The sequence below is a fragment of the Mauremys mutica genome, chromosome 22, assembly GCF_020497125.1.
Source record: "Mauremys mutica isolate MM-2020 ecotype Southern chromosome 22, ASM2049712v1, whole genome shotgun sequence".
Classification (NCBI taxonomy): Eukaryota; Metazoa; Chordata; order Testudines; family Geoemydidae; genus Mauremys; species Mauremys mutica.
Window position 1 is genome coordinate 23241980 of NC_059093.1, and position 18862 is coordinate 23260841.

The 18862-nt window shown below is 46.0% G+C and overlaps 1 pseudogene; it reads left to right on the forward strand.

Annotated features, from left to right (window-relative positions):
* Nucleotides 1-926: 926 nt before the first annotated feature.
* Nucleotides 927-12880, forward strand: LOC123354635 (annotated as a pseudogene).
* Nucleotides 12881-18862: the final 5982 nt, after the last annotated feature.

Genomic DNA, 18862 nt, shown 5'->3' on the forward strand with positions numbered 1-18862 from the left:
GAGTGAAAGAACAGAAAGATAGAATAGCATTCTTTCAGTAGAATTTTTCTTCTATGAGGCATCAGCAGATTTCTAAAGAGTTTGAATTTTCCTTGCTGAATGAGATTAAAGCATGCCCTTTCACAGTGCCTTATATGTGAACTGCTTTTACCCTTCTAATTGTGGAGGTCGTGCATTGTGTATCTTGGATGCTAGGCCATACTACTGTGTAATCATCGGCCTATACTTGGTATTAACATATTAGCCAGAGTTCCCATAAGCATTCCAGCAGAAACCTTCATTAGAGAAGTAATTTCTGCAGTGCTGAACTAGCAATTTCTGTATTAATCACTGCTGTGATGTAATTGGTACTGCCATGGCCAGCATTTTAAAAGATCTTTTCAATAAGAATAGTCATTTGAAAAACAAAGCAAAATCCAGATCTACCCAAAGCTCTCCCAAGAACATCTCTGTTTTATTTTTTATGTATTTAGCTCTGAAAGTGTATGGATAATGGTGTCCTTTGGAGAGTTATATTACTCCTAGGCTGGAATTGGAACAATATTGTATTACCCTCAAAATAATAAATTGGCAAGAAATCCCTGATTGTCTTGTTGGGGTATGAGGCCCTACAGTATATTGCAAGTTACCTGAAGCATTGGAGTGTGTGGAGGGGATATGGGTAGGAAATGTAGTGCTTCTCTACAAGCTGTCCTGACCATCTTTAGTTCACGGGGACACCTGAAGACTTTTTCTTCCAAGAATGAGATGAGAAACATACAGCTCTATGAAACTGCATTCTTGAGAGACTTTTGTGTTTGGCTGCAAATGTTAAGTCAGAGACTTTTGAGCACAGGTTTGTCTTAGGCTGGCGATGACCCCTGTGTCTGGAGGAGTGGATAGAACTGGATAGATGACTTTAACTCTCTTGATTTCTTGGCAGGAAGATGAAGACTGCAATGCTGAACTTACGGAAGCTGTTTGACCAGCTCATGCATCAGTCAGAATTTCTAAATGAAGGAAATGAATACCATAAGTCATGTCACAGTTAACTCATGTATGTTGTTCAGTGCAAGAATTGACAACTGCTAGCTCATTTTGACTTCAGCCCTGAGTACTAAAGAGCCCACCGATGATTTTGTAGGTAGTGGTGCTTTTCCAGATACATAGATTTGGGAGCAAACTTGGTTTATTTGCTCTGACTGGACACTTGAAGTGACCGTCTGAACTTGTGGGATGAGTGCATCATGCTGTAGCATCCTGATTTTCTTGCACACAGAATTTCATAGTTGAAGTTTCTAAGGTGTAGGGGTGTGCATGCATGCTTGTATGTGTGCAGAGCTAATTAGTACCAAAGGAGGGGTTGAAAACCTTAGGGGGACCCAACAGTTAGCTTTCTTTGACATGGGCCCAAGGACTGGGACTAACCACTTCCATAAATAGCAGGCTGGCTGCAGGCAAACTTGTGAAATCTCTTGCTGTAACTTTACAGGGAGGAACATGTATATGTAGTATAAGGCTCTGCCATCCATCAAAACCTAACCCTCTCGTTGACCCCTTAAGCCCCACCTCTTTATCCCAAGTCCCTCCCGCTGTCACCGGAAGTTCTGCCCCATGACGGTATTACTTTGGGGGTCAAGGTGGCCACATGACCGGAAGCAAGGTATGTCATGTGACCCTCTAAGAACTCCTCCCACCGCCCTCTACCAGATAGGATGGGTTTTGCCCTGATAGGAAATTTTGACCAATCATGGCGAGTTCTGGGGTGGTGTGACCCATCCGGAAGTGGGCCGTATGACCCCACTAAGAACTCCTCCCAAGGCCCTCTGCCAATCAGAGTGCAGCTCCATTACCCCATAAGTCCAAGCGCTGGACAGAGGAGGCCATCTCTTACCAAGGACATATGTTTTAGAAATCATGGAAAGGTTGCTGAGAGGAAACATGGACTCCTTCACCACCCCCATGAGACCTTTGGACTTTGTTTTAGCCCCGAGGGTCTTTGACCATCCGCGGAGAAAGCACTACATCAGCGACAGTTCTGAGGAGGAGGAGAGAGCAACCAAGGGGAGCCCTTTGGCCCAGCCATTGATGGATATGCCGGAACCCGAACCCAAAACGCAACCGCTTGTGACACACCCTGATAAGCACGATGGCCTCTCTTTGTCCACCCCCTTAGAGGTGAAATGTGATTGCGGCTCAGGGAAGTAACCGGTGGACAAGATAAATGGAAAAGATGGCGCTCAGGTAAATGAATGATTAAGAAGCGACGATCAAGGAGGGGAGGGTAGTGCGGCTAGGAACCAGAGCTTGTGTAAATTAAAAAGAAGCCGTGGGTTGCTTACACTGTTTCTTTTCTGAAAATCTCTCAACAGCTCGACGATGCCTTTCTAGAGGACCCGGAGGCCCTAGACAGCATTGCATCAAGCAGGGAAGATGAACTGGGCCCACCTTGTTTTTCCTCAATGCCGATACAGACTGTTGAAGAGGACTCTGAGTATGATGGCTATGAGGAGTTTATGAGGAGGCTTGGCATAGAACTAACTGAGCCAGTGCCACGTCGTGAGCATAAAAAAGTCATGCAGACTATTGTACGTGTTGCTGTGTATGCTGTCCTTAAACACTGCCTTAGGGAAAAGCTTCTTGAAGATTGTGAGGGCTGTGTCATAGATGCTCCAGCCCAATGGCCCCATGACTGTGTGACTTGGACTTCAGTGGATATAAACTGCAAGCTCCAGGGCCTGTGTGCTGAGCTGTGTTTGAAAAGCTTATTAAACACCATTATTGCCATAGGTTATGCTATGCAATGTCTGTGCCTAACCCAAGAACATGTAGCGCAAGGGGTCACCTTGATAAACGCTGTGCAATTCAGTGGAGACCCTGACCGTGTTTTAAAGAAAATAACCAAACCAGAAGATACCTGCTTACAGCGTTATATTGACTGTCTAGTCCACACAAAAAGTTACAGAACCCTGCTTAAGGAAAAGACTCTTTGTAAGAAATCTAAAAGGATTAAGTTAGAAAATGGTGAGGGGACAAGCATGTGATATGAAGCATGGTAGCTGTAAATTAACAAACAAATAGAAAATCCTATTGAAAAAGGCTTTGTGACTATCTGTGGTTCTGTTCGAAGGCCCTTGGCTCTTAAATGAGCTAGAAGTTTTAATGAAGCATCTTGGTTTGTTTTCAAGGAGCTGAATTCTTTTAAATAAAAAATAAATAGTTTGTAAGAACCTGGCTCTTGTCAGGGTGTGTGTGTAAAAGAGACCTATTCGTAGCAAAAAGCTGAAATGTATGTTGTGGGAGGGAAAAAAATCCTAAAACATGTGCTTACAATAAAACAAACAGGGCTTGTTCAGACTGTGTGTTTGAGTACAATAGAGTTGACTTATCCTGTTGAACTGAATGGGTTTAACCACACCCCCCTCACTGGATAGCCAGAGTGACTGCGGTTAGTTACCCTTGTTGCCATAGGGTTAAATTTGATGGGGGTGCACCCATAGGAAGGTAGGGGTGTGTGTGTGTGGATGGTGAGTTCTGATTAATATGAAATGAAATAAGACCTCAGGAATTCACAGATGCTATTGGACAGTTGAAATATAACCCCTGGAGTTGGCAGAACTGTATTGGACAGTTTAAATATGGCCCTGGGGTTGGTTGAATGCTCTGGGTCATTCTTTCTAGAAAACATTCCTACCCCAAACTTTAAGCATGAAAGAAACATGTTTAAAAAAAAACAAGCCCCAAGACATTAATTGATATCTGCAAAGCCCCCCCCCTTAGGAATGGGTACTGTTTAATACTGTAAGAAGGCCCTACAGAAAAATGTATATTAACTTACAGAAAAAAAAAGCCCTGTTGTGCAGACAACTTGGTTCCCCCACCCCAGATCACAAAAGGGTATGCTATGGGGGTCATGCCTAGAGTCCTTAAGGATCTATTACTTCAGAGCTGTGGTGATTAAATTAACCTGCTAGCTGCTATGTTGAAACAATGGGCTAAGATGGTATAAAAACCTCAGGTATACTGGAAACTGTCGCTTTCAACAGAAACTTCCTTGAATGGCAGCTGCTGCTGCTGGACTGCAAGAGATGGTATGTACCCTGTTTCTAACTCTGAAAATATATATTATATGTTGCCACTCTTTGCCCTTGCTGTCTTAGTAAAATAATGATGCCTATCTTTATTGCAGTGTGATCTGCTTAGCATGGAACTGGTAACTTTAAGCTGCAGTTTCCACCAGGCCAAGGTAAAAACCATTTTAACTATAGTTGTGCTTAATACTGTTTTAAAAAACTTGGACCCCCTCACCCTCTCCGGCACCCCAACGCCCTGCCCAGCCCGGTGAAAGTGAGTGAGGGTGGGGGAGAGGGAGTGAGCGGGGCAGGGCCTTGGGGAAGGGGCAGGGCCTCAGGGAACGGGCAGAGTACGTTCTGGGTTGCTCTTAGATTAAAAAAGTGATCTTGGACCTAAAAAGGTTGGAGACCACTGAGCTAGCCTCTAGGCTCTTCTGCAGACTTTTTCTCTTCAGCTGATTTGCCAACAGGCCAGCTGATCTGTTATCTTTTCTTGAAGGCAATCATTAATGGAATCTTTCTTCCTACATAAAGGGGCAGATGCTGTATTTCTTCTGCTTCCATTCTTCACTGTTGTTAAGACTAAGCATCCTCTTCCCAGGGTTTATCCAGTTGGCAAAGAACTTTGAAGAGTTCCAAAAGAAGTGGCAGAAGGCAGATCATGAGCTGGCCAGGTACAAGGATCTTCTGATGAAAACAGAAACTGAGCATAGTGCACTGGATGGGAAGCTGAAACATGCTCGCAGTCAGGTGGATGTGGAGATGAAGCGAAGACAGCCAGCTGAAGCAGACTGTGAGAAGCTGGTGGGTATCATGTTATCTGTGATGTGACTGCTGTATGGAACAGGCTTTGCCTTAATTCCTTACAGATTCACCTAAATGAGTGTTTCCATGCTATAGATAAGTCCACTCAGATAAGGCTTTGGAAAGTTACAAAAAGGACCTCTGTGTACCTAAATGTGTTGGCACAAAAATATTAATTCCTGTGGTATAGTTAATAGCTATACATGGCTCCCACAGTACCATCACCTTCAAATATAACAAAATGGAAGACTCCACTGATTTTAATGACACTGGGCGATAGGAAATGGCACATGAGGCACATTCATCTGATTACAATATTAGGAATGTTCAGTGTGGTTCTATGACTGCTTGAGTTCGTGGATTTGCAGAGAACCACATGACTTCTTGCATCACTCCAGCCTTGTGAGACATCCACAAATTCCAGGAAATTCCATTGGGAATCTTGTGACTTTCTGGGAGGCCGTTTGCTGCAGTGACTCTCCATTTCTTTAGGGTTTAGTAACAACAGACATTTATAACCATGCAGGTAGGAATTGAAGCATATTGGCAAGACTAGTATGGAGTTTAATTCATCCTAATGTATTGTTTGGAAGATTCCATATGGGCTTCCTCAGCAGACTGGAATTGTTCGACACTGTGCAATCCTTTTGTGCATTTCTCAGCAGTCTAAAAAGGATTTATGGAAGACAATGACTGGCACCTAATAAGACATCAGTAAATTGTTTTCTACTGCAAGGGAGTATAGCCTTCATTTGAATAGTGGTTTAATTCAGAAGAATCTCACTGCTGCTCCTTTAAATTGAGTTTGTTACCTGTTGGAAGCTGGGACACCAGTTTCTGCTTTATGGGCTTTTAATATGCTGTTTGTGGAAGCCAATTAATAATTAACAAGTATTTGAAGAGATCTTAATGAATGTTAGTTAGTTAGCACGAGTTAGGCTAGCTGTGACCCTAATGATGTGAGATTTGTAGAAGCAAGATAATGTAAGACAGAGTGAACTGTGTGAAAGTTATTACGACCTTGCAATATGCAGTCTTGCTTTTTTCTAGTAGTGAGACAAATAAGATAGCAGAAAAGCTTATGTATAAACAAAATGTATTTGTTGCTTTTTACCATCTGTATTATTGCTAGAAATTGTCTGTAACAAAGGTATAAAGGCTTGATGTAATTGTTTACCAGTTGAGAGACCTGTCCGGGACTGGGGTGACCCTGTGTCCTATGGCACTCTCTCCCTCCATTGTAATTACTGGAGAAATAATAAAGTATTTGATTTTGCTGCACCCAAACAAAAAGCGAGAACTAAGTTTTTCTCCGACATGTTGGAGTAGCAAACTTCCTCAAAGCCTACCTGCATTAGCTGTATTAAATGTCTTATGGTCTGCCTGTCTCCCATCAATCAGAAGTGAAGCTTTCTTTCCTAGCTACTACTGATATTTTCCACTTTACAGGAGCGGCAGCTCCAACTGATTTGAGAGCTACTGATGTGTGATGCATCTGGCAGTATTCAGCTAAGTGAAGAACAGAAATCTGCCCTGGCCTTCCTTAACAGGCCTCAACTTTCCACTGGGGGTTCTGGGAACAGAAGGTAGGGAAGGTAGCATCCTGACCCTAAGGGAAACAAATGATTAGCACAAATACTTAAACTCTTGGATATCTGCTCCCTAGATTTACAGTAATCTTAGACTATGGTAGGGGTTTGGGACTTTTCCTTTGCAATACCCCAAATACCCATCCCATACCCACTCCAGGGGTAGTCATGTTTCGGGGAATAACTCAGGGCAACAATTTCCCTCCTAAATAAGGACAAATTGCTGCAGATAAAAAGGTTGGGGAAATCTGCCACATTGGAGAGATTGTAAATTGACACTTGAGAAGTATGGAGAGACCAGGGCAAAATCAGAGATTAGACAGCTGATCATTTGGGGGGAATCTCCCTGGATGTTATAGACATGTATGATAACGAGAGAAAAGGGAAAAAACTCGACAGACTTTGTATGTGGGAAGGAGGAAGTGGCACAAACAGGAAAGGATGCAGTGAACTCACCTCCCCCACGGCCATGGGCGGCAGGTTTGTATAATTTTTGGTGATGCCCAAGTGGATCCATCCCATCCATAGGATAGACCGGGGCAACTGCCCCAGGCCCTGTACTTTGGGGGGCCCCATGCTTGAGGGGGACGTGGGGTCCAGGGTGGCCTGCAGGATTAGTGGGGTGCCTGGTGCCGACAGCAGCGAGCAACCCTGCTCCGCCCTGCCTCTTCCCACCTGTCCCCACTCCGCATCTTCCCCGAAGCCCCTGCCCCTGAGCAATGCTGGGAGCTGGTGAGGTGGAGCAGAGTGGGTTGGGGCCAGGTCACTTGCTGCTGCCAGCGCCAGGCCCCGCGCTAACTCCCCAGGCCGCCCTGGCCCCTGTGATCCCCTGAAGCACAAGGCAGGGGTAGGCACCACCATGTCACGTGACAAACACTTGACAAAATTACCGGACTTAGTGACGGACAATGGGGGCAGGTGGGTATTATGTCATTCAGTCATTCAACCCATAAAATAACACACATTTTGCCACACTGAAAAAAACCAAAACAAACCCAGTAGCTTAGCTAATAATAATAACAATAAATTCAACTCATGTCACTAATGAAAAATGTGTGTATACTGTCTGTGAGATTATCTGAGAAATGAAAACGAGCTTGCTTTGGGATTTTACAAGGCACTGATATCATTTCAACACATTTGGTACCTCGAGTAATGATAACACTTCTTGCAAGTCACATAACTAGGGAACCCAGGGTCCCCTTCCCTCACCCCCATTGCCAAGGCCCAGGGGTTATTGCTGGCTGCCCCAGGGCTCCAGAAACCAAAGAAGAGGATCAACTTATACAGAGGGCTGAAGGGGACCCCATAGTGCATTCAGTAACAATAAATACATCAAAACGAAATACATGACAGAGATAAGAACCTGTCACGACAGCCTTTACTTCATGAGAGTCAAGTATCAGAGGATACAAATGCAAACGGATGGACATCATACCAAATGGACTAAAGGTAAAAAATCCACTGCTATCTACATACTACACAGACCACAGTGAGAGATTATGCCATACTCTATCAAAGAAACTGAGGAACCACCTGATCAGCATCCTATACAGCAAACAGGAAAACATCAAAAAAGAGCTCTCCAACCTGGAGACTCTCATTAATAACCAAACTTCCATACAAACGGACTTCACTAAAATAAAACAGGAGATCTACATTACTCACTTCACCTCTCTACAAAGGAAAAAGAACTGTAAGCTGTCTAAACTCCTACCTGCTACATGGGGCCACAACTGTGGTACCCCTAACCCACCCAGCAATATCGTCAATCTATCCAACTACACACTCAGCCCAGCAGAAAAGTCTGTCCTATCTCGGGGACTCTCTTTCTGCCCTGCCATCCCCACCAACATGATACAGTTCTGCGGTGATCTGGAAGCCTGCTTTCGCCGTCTCCGACTCAAAGAATACTTTCAGGACAACACTGAACAACGCATTGATACACAGTTACCCTCCCACCAACAGCACAAGAAGAAGAACTCCACATGGACTACTCTTGAGGGTCGAAATGACAGTCTGGACCTATACATTGAATGCTTCCGCCGACGTGCACAGGCAGAAATTGTGGAAAAACAACATCGCTTGCCTCACAACCTAAGTCCTGCAGAACGCAATGCCATCCACAGCCTCAGAAACCATCCTGACATTATAATCAAAGAGGCTGATAAAGGAGGAGCTGTAGTCATCATGAACAGGTCTGACTACCAAAAGGAGGCCGCCAGACAACTCTCCAATACCAAATTCTATAGGCCACTTCCCTCAGATCCCACTGAGGAATACACTAAGAAATTGCATCATCTACGCAGGACACTGCCTACACTAACACCAGAACAAATCAACATACCCTTAGAGCCCTGACCAGGGCTATTCTATCTACTACCCAAGATCCACAAACCCAGAAATCCTGGACGCCCCATCATCTCGAGCATTGGCACTCTCATTGAAGGACTATCTGGATATGTGGACTCTCTACTCAGACCCTATGCCACCAGCACTCCCAGCTATCTCCGTGACACCACTGATTTCCTGAGGAAACTACAATGCATTGGTGACCTTCCAGAAAACACCATCCTGGCCACCATGGATGTGGAGGCTCTCTACACAAACATCCCACACACAGATGGAATACAAGCTGTCAGGAAAAGTATCCCTGATGATGCCACAGCACAACTGGTTGCTGAGCTCTGTGCCTCCTCACACACAACTATTTCAAATTTGATGACAATATATATCTCCAAATCAGTGGCACCTCTATGGGCACCCGCATGGCCCCACAATATGCCAATATTTTTATGGCCGACCTGGAACAACGCTTCCTCAGCTCCCGTCCACTCACGCCCCTTCTCTACCTACGCTACATTGATGACATCTTCATCATCTGGACCTATGGGAAGGAGACTCTGGAAAAATTCCACCAAGATTTCAACAGCTTCCACCCCACCATCAACCTCAGCCTGCACCAATCTACACGGGAGGTCCACTTTCTAGACACCATGGTGCAAATAAGTGATGGTCACATTAACACCACCTTATACCGAAAACCTACCGACCGCTATGCCTACCTTCATGCCTCCAGCTTCCATCCCGGGCACACCACACGATCCATTGTCTACAGCCAAGCACTGAGGTACAACCGCATCTGCTCTAACCCCTCAGATAACATAAGAACATAAGAAAGGCCGTACCGGGTCAGACCAAAGGTCCATCTAGCCCAGTATCTGTCTACCGACAGTGGCCAATGCCAGGTGCCCCAGACGGAGTGAACCTAACAGGCAATGATCAAGTGATCTCTCTCCTGCCATCCATCTCCATCCTCTACCAAACAGAGACTAGGGACACCATTCTTACCCATCCTGGCTAATAGCCATTTATGGACTTAGCCACCATGAATTTATCCAGTCCCCTTTTAAACATTGTTATAGTCCTAGCCTTCACAACCTCCTCAGGTAAGGAGTTCCACAAGTTGACTGTGCGCTGCATGAAGAAGAAATTCCTTTTATTTGTTTTATACCTGCTGCCTATTAATTTCATTTGGTGACCCCTAGTTCTCGTATTATGGGAATAAGTAAATAACTTCTCCTTATCCGCTTAGAGAGCAACACCTACAAAATCTCCACCAAGCATTCTCAAAACTACAGTACCCACACGAGGAAATAAGGAAACAGATCAACAGAGCCAGACGTGTACCCAGAAGCCTCCTACTGCAAGACAAACCCGAGAAAGAAACCAACAGGACTCCACTGGCCATCACATACAGTCCCCAGCTAATACCCCTCCAACGCATCATCAGGGATCTACAACCCATCCTGGACAATGATCCCACACTTTCACAGACCTTGGGTGGCAGGCCAGTCCTCGTCCATAGACAACCTGCCAACCTGAAGCATATTCTCATCAGTAATTGCACACCGCACCATAGTAACTATAACTCAGGAACCAATCCATGCAACAAACCTCGATGCCAACTCTGCCCACATATCTACACCAGCGACACCATCACAGGACCTAACCAGATCAGCCACACCATCACTGGTTCATTCACCTGCATGTCCACCAATGTAATATACGCCATCATATGCCAGCAATGCCCCTCTGCTATGTACATCGGCCAAACTGGACAGTCTCTAAGGAAAAGGATAAATGGACACAAATCAGATATTAGGAATGGCAATATACAAAAACCTGTAGGAGAACACTTCAACCTCCCTGGCCACACAATAACAGATCTTAAGGTGGCCATCCTACAGCAAAAAAACTTCAGGACCAGACTTCAAAGAGAAACTGCTGAGCTTCAGTTCATTTGCAAATTTGACTCCATCAGTTTAGGATTAAACAAAGACTGTGAGTGGCTTGCCAACTACAGAACCAGTTTCTCCTCCCTTGGTTTTCACACCTCTACTGCTAGAACAGGGCCTCATCCTCCCTGATTGATCTAACCTTGTTATCTCTACCTTGCTTCTTGCTTGCTTATATATACCTGCCCCTGGACATTTCCACTCTTGCATCCGACGAAGTGGGTATTCACCCACGAAAGCTCATGCTGCAAAATGTCTGTTAGTCTATAAGGTGCCACAGGACTCTTTGCTGCTTCTACTTAATGAGAAGCTCTAGAGAAAGAAGACCCAGAGTGAGTAATGGTAGGGGGAATCCTAGGGAGACCAAAGGGGCTGGTAGAGGGAGCAGACAGAGAACAAGGGTAGAGGCAGAGTCACTGCAGGGTTGACCCAGTCTTCTGCCTCTCCCCTGTGGGTGGAAACACTCATCACTATCGCTGTGATGATGATGGCCAGGGCTTGCTCCCCTGTGGCTCCCCCTCCCCGTGCTGTGGAGGCACGGCCAGGCAGGTCTGCATCTGCAAGCAGGGACCCTGCCTCAGGTGCAGCTCCCATTGGCCATGCTGGCCAATATACTGGGACCTTCCTGGCCAATGGGCTGGGGGGAGGCAAAGGCGGAGATTGTAGGGAGCTCTGGAGCAGGGGAGGCAGTAGGGGAGGGGAGTTGTCTGGCACAAAGGGGGAGCTCTTGGGAGGGGGTGACAGGGACCATTGGAGGTCTCTTGTTGGGGCAGAGGGTTGTGTGGGTCTCTGTGGGGTGGGGGGGAGTGATGGACGGAGCCAGCCGCAGCCTGGGTCTGCTCTGTGTGTGTGTGGGGGGGGTGTTTCTGTAGCCCCCTCAGGAAGCCCCCTCTGTCCTGTGTATTTTATGCCAGCCTCGGGATGCCCATCGCTGCTCCTTTCCCCCACCCCTGGCTCACCGGATGTGACTGTGTCTCTGTCTGACAGAGACAGACTCCTGAGTCTCTCTCTGCCTGCAGCTCTGTAGTGAGGTGGCCTGGCTCCCAGCCGCACCTGAGACTCTTACAGGCTCCCTCTCACTCCCTGCTGTGGAGGCGCAGCCAGGCACCTCTGGCTTCTGCCCCTGCCGTTCCCATTGCCAATGGGCTGGGAGCCAGCCCAGCGCTGAGCTGCCCGGGCTCTTTTCTTAAGTTCCTGTGCAGGGGAAGCAGCAAGTTCCTACCACATGAGTATCATGAGAGGCCCACTTGTCACAGGAGAGACTGGGGCATGATTTCCTGCTGGGAAAGCTGCGATTTTGACCCTAAGGGTATGTATAATAATAATTATTCATAATTATTGGAGATATACCAATCTCCTAGAACTGGAAGAGACCTTGAAAGGTCATTGAGTCCAGCCCCCTACCTTCACTAGCAAGACCAGGTACTGATTTTTGCTCCAGATCTGTAAGTGGCCCCCTCAAGGGCTGAACTCATAATCCTGGGTTTAGCAGGCCAGTGCTCAAACCACTGAGCTATCCCTCCCCTGGTATACAATGCAATTAAAATGTGTGGCTGCCCCAGGCCAGCTGACTTGGCGTTGCAGGGCTTGTCTGGAATGAGGCTGAACAGCCGCAATATTTAAATCAATGGTATTCTCTTATTGTTTAACAGTGTGATTAAAAAATGTGATTAATCATCTTTTTTTAAATTTCACAATTAAGTGTGCTCAATTTTTTTTCATTGCTTCACAGCCCTAGTTTTTAATATCAGAATAGTGAACTCAAGCTAGCTAGCTCCGTGGAAAATCCTAGTGGAGTCAAGCTCCGGGTAAATTTAACCTCCATGTACCCAGTTGAAGTCACTCCTAGTTCCCCCACCTGCGGCTCATGGACATTCCTATAGGAGGGACACACACCTCCATGACATAGCACAAAGGAGTTGATGAAAAAGAGTGTGGGATTCCTCCCAAATAAAGGTGATCTGCAAAAGGAAAAAGTAGACAACTCAGGTGGGGGAGCTGAGAGACCACAGTGACACAAATGCTGCCTTAAAGTACAGTACGTGGGAATTAGAAAAGGAAAGCAAAATTTTTTTTAGCCCTAGACAAGGTTTTTATGGTCTTTAATGCCCCTTGCAGCTTCTCGGATGACAAATAAGGGCTGAGCGCTGACAGCAGAATTTCCCACATTCTCAACATCCAGAGGGTTTCTCCCCTGTGTGGATGCTCTGATGTCCAAAAAGGTGTGAGGGCCTACTGACCTTTTTCCCACACACAACACACATGCTATTTCTCTCTCCCATGGGGATTCTCTGCTGGGCTGTGGTTTCCTTGAGAGGTTTGTGAGTTCCCTGATAATAAACAGATTGACCAACTTTCAGCGTTGGCTGGTTTCCCTGCCACCTCTCTGGAATGTGCTGACTCTCATGGGCTTTTCCCTGATCACAACTCCTGGACACACTGCCTTTGCATCCTTGCAATAATGTGCCGTGTGTTTCCACTTCCTCCTCATCTTCCTCCTGAGGATTCTGCTCCATGGTCTCACTTCCTCACCCAGCACCTGCTGGGACAGAGAAAGAAAAACATCAGGAAGAGAAAAGGGGAGAACAAACTGGAAGGACACCTGGAGATTCCCACCCACATACTCAGGGAGAAGGGAGTGCAGAGAGGGAGCTACTGCCAGGAGCTCGTCAGAATGAAGAGGAAGTAGGGCTGTCAAATAATTGCAGTTAAGTCAAGTGATTAATCATGACTTTTTTTTCAATCTAGTTAATTTGTTTTGGATTAATGGCAGTTTTAATCCCACGGTTAAACAATAATAGAACAGCCAATTGATTATAAATATTTTTGGATGTTTTTTTACCTTTTCAAATATATTGACTTCAATTACAATACAGAATACAAGGTGTACAGTGTTCACTTTATATTATTTGCATTATATTTGAACTGTAATGAAGATCAATAAAAGAAATAGTATTTTTCAATTCATACTGTAGTCCAAGTTCTTTATCATACAAGTGCAACTTACAAACCTAGAATGATATGTGTTTATTTTACCTACCTGAACTCAAAACCAAAATAATGTAAAACCTGAGACCCTACAAGTCCACTCAGTCCTACTTCTTGTTCAGCCAACCACTAAGATAAACAAGTTTGTTTCATTTATAGGAAATGTCTTATTTACAATGTCACCTGACATTGGGAATAGGCATTCACAGGGCAGTGTTGTAACTGGTGTTGCAAGGTGTGTCAGGTTGTCGTGCCCAGGTGCAGACTGGTAGCCATGGGAATCGCTTTGCCCCCGTAACCATTAAGCTGGGCTGGTCTCGCTCATACTGCTCTGCTGGTGATTCAGCCAGACTCTCCAGGCCCTGTCATCACCCAACATGACAGCAGGTGGCGCCACACACTTGACTGAGCTACCTCAAGGCTTTTCCAGAACTTCACTCCTCTGATGGGTAGAAACCTTTGTCTAATTTCAGCCTAAACGTGTTGATGACCAGTTTCTATGCTTTTGTTCTTGTGCCAGCATTGGCCTTTAGCTTAAATAACTCCTCTCCCTCCCTGGCATGTATCCCTCTAACCATGTATTTATAGAGAGCCATCATATCTCCCCTGACCCTTCATTTGGCTAGGCTAAACAGGAGAGGAGACTCAAAGAGCTTGGCTTAGGTAGGTCTTCCATTCTTCTGACCAGCCTACTAGCCGTTCTCTGCACCTGTTCCAGTTTTATTTCATCTTAAATGTGGGAGACCAGAAGTGCACACAGTATTCCAGATGAGGTCTCACTAGTGCCTTCTAGAATGGTAATAACATTTCCCTGTCTCTCATGGAAATACCTTGCCTGATGGCTAGAGCCCTGCGCGGATACAAAAATGTGGATCCACATCCACCAGAATCAATGTGCAGCCGACCTGCCATCCGCTGGCCGTCTTATGTGTATCTGCACCTGCAGCACCAAGCTGTGTCTCCAGGGCCAGGGCTAGCAATGGAGGGGGAGTGGAGATGAGCAAGCAGGGGTTAAAATCAAGTCTAGAACAGCTTCCCCCCAGTACCTTTTTCAACCTTCTGAAATAAAAAAGTTGTCTGCAATGTAGTAGACTCCTAGCATGACATCACCCTTGTTTTCTATCCCTTTTAGCCTAACCCAGAGACTGTCAACCCTTCTGTCTCCTATGTCCATCTCCACCTCAGTCCAAGTGTGTACATTTCTAGTATATAAGGCAACACCGCCTCCCTTTTTCTCCTGTCTATCCTTCCTGAGCAAGCTGTTTAAATAACCTCCAGAGCCCCGCTGCCGCTACCCCAGGGCTCCGGCCGCAAGGCTGTGGTGGCAATTTAAAGGGCCTGGTGCTCCAGCCAATTTTGGGAGCCCCAGGCCCTTTAAATTGCCTCCTAGGGAAGCCGGGCCACCCTGGTACCGTGCACCGGCTCTTGCTGGTACGCCGTACTGGGGTGCACCAGCTTACTTTCACCTCTGTCTCTCATGTAAAATCAAGAACATTAGCGCAGTCCCTAGTGAATTACATGGACAATCTGACACTTCACCCTTTTCAGTGTGAAAACTCTGCTTGGGGGAGAGTGATTGTTTTTGGAGGGGTTTTTTTTAGATGCTATTAGTTGACTTCGTTAGTTACTGGTTTGAGATGTCTGCTTTGAGTGTCATTGCTTTGGAAACAGGTTTCAGAGTGGTAGCCATGTTAGTCTGTATCCGCAAAAAGAACAAGGAGTACTTGTGGCACCTGAGAGAGTAACACATTTATTTCTTCCTACTGTATGTTCCACTTTATACATCTGATGATGTGGGTTCTAGCCCACGAAAACTTATGCCCAAATAAATGTGTTAGTCTCTGAGGTGCCACAAGCAGTAGCATAGCTAGGAGGGGGAGCAGGGAGAGCAGCCGCTCCTCCTGAGCACATTTTCCAAAAGTGGCGCCTTTCAGGGCAGCCAGCACCGGGCTCTGGACTCGGAGTCCAGAGTCAAGCTTTGCGTGCTGCCACAGGCTGGCTCTGGGCTCCGCACTGCCCTCCCGCATCCCCAGCCCTGCTTGCTCACTCTGGCGCTGTAGGCAGCGTCGGCTGGTTGCCTGGCTCCCTGGGGATGAGGAGGCTCCCGCCCGCCCGCAGCTGCCCGGCTCGCTAAGCCGAGCCCCGCTTGGCACATGCCGCCCAGGCAGGGGTGGGCTCTGCCGGGAGGAGAAGGGGCGGCAGCGCAGCCCCCCAGTGTGGTGGGGGAGGGAGGCTGAGGAGCAGCAGCCCTGTTGGCCCCCGGCAAGCCCATGCAGAGCAAGGCGGCTGTGTGGCGGGGAAGGCAAACACCTCTTGAGCAGCCAGTCTCGCTAATATATCACCCCATCTAGCGCTCACTCAGCCTAATCTAGTTGGAAGAACCTCCTGCAAACTCCCCATAGATGTGAGCTGTCACTAAGGCGCCCTGGAATACTCGCTGCACATTTCTTAAAGCCACAGCGCTCTCCGTCTGCCCAGGGGTCCCAGCGGAGTGTCTCTCCACTGTTAGGACCCTCGCTGGTCTCTTGCCCTCTCTGCTCCTCTTGCTGGAGGAAGAAACATTTTTTGTCCCAGCGCTGGCTCTTCCCATCGCAGCCCTAAACCAATCAGCGCCCCCGCCCCCCAAACTTTCCCCCAAATCCAGTGATTTATTCCGTGCATAGTATTAGCTCTTTGACCAGCTACGCGATCTGTTAAGCCCCAAATATTTGAAAAAACATATTTCAGAGACTAATTTGAATAGATCAAATTCTTTCCGGTCTTCTGCAAAGCAGATCTAAGCATCTATTCCCCTCCTCTCCCCAGGGCAGGCACAGAATAGCATTTTGCACAGGAATGGTTACTTCTGCTGGGTACACTCGCTGTACTAGAAGCACAAGGAAGAAGCTGCGCCTTTCAGCTTGCTTATCTATTGGGAGATATAAACGTGCGTGCCCATTTCGCCAAGATACTACACTTTTAAGCCTGTGGACAAGCAGTTTTAGTGTTGACGTTTCTGAAGCACGTTTTAAGGGGGGAAATCTGCTTCGGGGAGTAGTTCCTAGGAAGTCAAAGAATATTTGGTAACAAAAATGAAACCTTCCTTGTATGCTCCCCTGTCATGCTGCAAGAGGGAGCCCATCTTCCTGGCTCGCCATGGCCTGTGTTATCACAAGGGTTTGTACAGAGATTGAGAGATGTGGCCTTGATTTGAGTTGATTGGGCAGCAGAGCTCAGGAACAGCAGATAAATATTGGGCACCCAATGACTTTTGTTGCTGTTTTGTCCTTGCACGTCTAAGTGGAAATAATCAAGGGCCGATTTCTCTTCTGATTTACACGCCTGGACTTGGGGCTCATCAGGTAGAGCAGGCTGCGGCCCAAATGTGTTCCCTACTTGTTGGCGTGCAACAACCACAGCACAAGGTTTCCACACAAAGGTCATCCCCAGCCTCCCGGGTCGGGCTGGGGTGCTGGGAAAGGAGGCGAGGAGCGAATTCCGGAATCCGGGGTGGTGGGGAATTTTCTACGGCCCTGTGGTTTGAAAACTACAGATATGAAGCAAGTCCGTTTGCTCTGGGATTTATAACATGGACTTGTAGTAGCCTGCACCCATTTTCGAGCAACCCTCATTAAAGCGCTGCACGATGCGTTTGGCTGGAAACAGACAGGTCTCTGGCTCTGCCTGTTGGTCCTAACATCTCTGGCAGGAGGGTGTGGTGTCACTTTAGTGACTAAATAACGAGTTGTTTACAGATCTAGTAAACAATCCAATCCCCCTGAACTTCCCCCCCACAGAGGCCTTCTTGTTAAGAGCCCCTGCTAAAGCTAGTAAAACAGCCCCACTCTCTCTGGGTTGGCACAAACCAGTCCCATTGGGGTCTCGCTCCATCCTTTTCTTGCTGTTTCTTAAAAGGGGAACAACTGTTCCCCCCCATGCTTGGTGTATGAGCCTTCCATCTAAGGCATCTAGAGGGACTCAGTACTCAGTGTTTCAAAAATGTTAGACTGCCAACCTGTGTCGTAGAGATGTCTTTTGTTTAAAAACCCCATGAATAAAGCTACTTTAAGGGAAATTTCTGCTTCGTCCAAGCCCGAAGAGCTATGAGATCTTTGCTCACCAAATTTCATAAAACTTGTATTTGCCATGCCTTTTCGGTGGCTTTAATATTACGATCTATTATAAATAAAGGGCATTTCATTGATTGATTTTAAAATGAAATTAATAACTGGAAAAAATGGTCAGTATTTTTTTTTAAACCTGGGACAATTATAAACTACTGTATTCTGTCATTTACTTTCTAGAATCTCTAAAGTATATCTAAGTATAATCTAAAGTTCTCCTGTGAAATGCAGGCTGTGCAAACCCTTCCATGGCTGGATCATTCTTGTGTTTTTATTTTAAGTACAAATAAATATGTATAACAAATTTAAAAGTATGTAATTAGTAATTTGATATGTCAGGTGGCGCCTATTTTATATGTGTGCGTTCCCCCGATGTTAGAACCTGGCTACGCCACTGGCCACAAGTACTCCTCATTCCCATGGAAGAAATTCTGTATGCTCGGACCCTGGTTGTTTTCTAAGATTGAAATTAGGTTTTATTTGGCACTGGGTGCAGATTGCGTAACTTGCTTAGTTTCCTGTTTGTCCTGTGTTGGTCATTTTGTTGCAGTAAACCTTCATGAATTATTAAACATATAAGAAATAATTACAACAAACAATCCTGAAATAGACTCATTTTTATACTTCTATTCTTCAAATAATCCAAGAACTTCCAGGCACCTAAACGGCCTCTGGATTCCTGCTGAAAGTTGCCCCCTCCCCATGAAATCTAAAAGGGCACTGCTGCTTTCTGTGAGTTCCTTTTTAACCATCCTATACAATTATATAACAGGGTTATCATTATTTATTGTATTTGCTAGTATGGTTCAAAAACACGATGGAAAAGTTTCTGATTTCTATTAAATTCTATGGCATTGTCACAAGGAGAGAGACTTGCCATGCATAACCATCTAGCTGACCTGGTTTTTGATTTGCCTATCTGAATGTACTGTGCTCATCATCGGGATAACAGAGTGCCTTACACGTTTTGAAATTTGTATTACCATTTTCCTTGTGTAATCCCACTTGCATGAGCAAAATAAGATTTT